Source organism: Mastomys coucha, unplaced genomic scaffold (assembly GCF_008632895.1).
Source record: "Mastomys coucha isolate ucsf_1 unplaced genomic scaffold, UCSF_Mcou_1 pScaffold19, whole genome shotgun sequence".
Lineage (NCBI taxonomy): Eukaryota > Metazoa > Chordata > Mammalia > Rodentia > Muridae > Mastomys > Mastomys coucha.
Window position 1 is genome coordinate 18,475,851 of NW_022196901.1, and position 837 is coordinate 18,476,687.

Sequence of the window (837 nt, forward strand, 5' to 3'; positions counted from 1 at the left end):
AGAGAGCAACAGTGTACTCATATAAAAGAAATAAATCTTTTAAAAAGATTATTTGATTATTGAGACAGATTGTCATGCTGGCCCAGAGAATATTTCTGCTCCAGTATTGGCATTCATGGACATATGCACTGGACTGGTAAAGGACATTTTAGAGGAAAAATAGGCTTGTAGGCTCTTGTAAACCAGTTCCTTGGTTGACAGGTAGTTTTCTTTGCTTTAGAGGTTAGGTTTCTGTTGAGCCAGTTAGACAGAAGTCTGAGCCTGGAGTGAGGGACAGCATGAGCCACTTTCTAAGCACTCGTTCTAAGGTTAAGAATTATTTCCCTTCCCTGTTCAGCCTCAGCAGAACATCTGATGCTGTTTCTGGTTTGGTTTTTTTTTGTTTGTTTGTTTTTTGAGATAGGGTTTCTCTGTGTAGCCCTGGCTGCCCTGGAACTCACTCTGTAGACCAGGCTGGCCTCAAACTCAGAAATCTGCCTGCCTCTGCCTCCCAAGTGCTATCACTGCCTGGCTGCTTCTTGTTTGAAATAAAAGAAAATGGCTCAACTTCCCTAAAGGAATAGTTTTGTTTGTAAACATTTAGTTTTTTTGCTTCTGGGTAGAGGCAGTGGGAAAGATGGCCCAGAGGGGATAAATTGGCCTCCCAGCTGTCAACAGTATGACGATTAGAGCTCTGTACAGGAATAAATGCTAGTCAGAGGCAGGACTTACATCATCAAATGTGTTAGTAGTTGATATATATATATATATATTTTTTTTTAGCAGATGTGGTGCTGTGTCCAGGATGATAATGAATTCAAGGTATGTGTTAGAAAGATTTGACTTTCCAAGTATAAT

General features: G+C 40.3%; 1 long non-coding RNA gene across 1 annotated transcript in view; it reads left to right on the plus strand.

Annotated features, from left to right (window-relative positions):
* Window positions 1-501: 501 nt before the first annotated feature.
* LOC116097535 overlaps window positions 502-837 on the plus strand; it is a 3,017-nt gene continuing 2,681 nt past the window's right edge. Inside the window, exon 1 of the long non-coding RNA XR_004121460.1 lies at window positions 502-801. This is a non-coding gene — a long non-coding RNA (uncharacterized LOC116097535). The remainder of the gene's footprint in view (window positions 802-837) is intronic.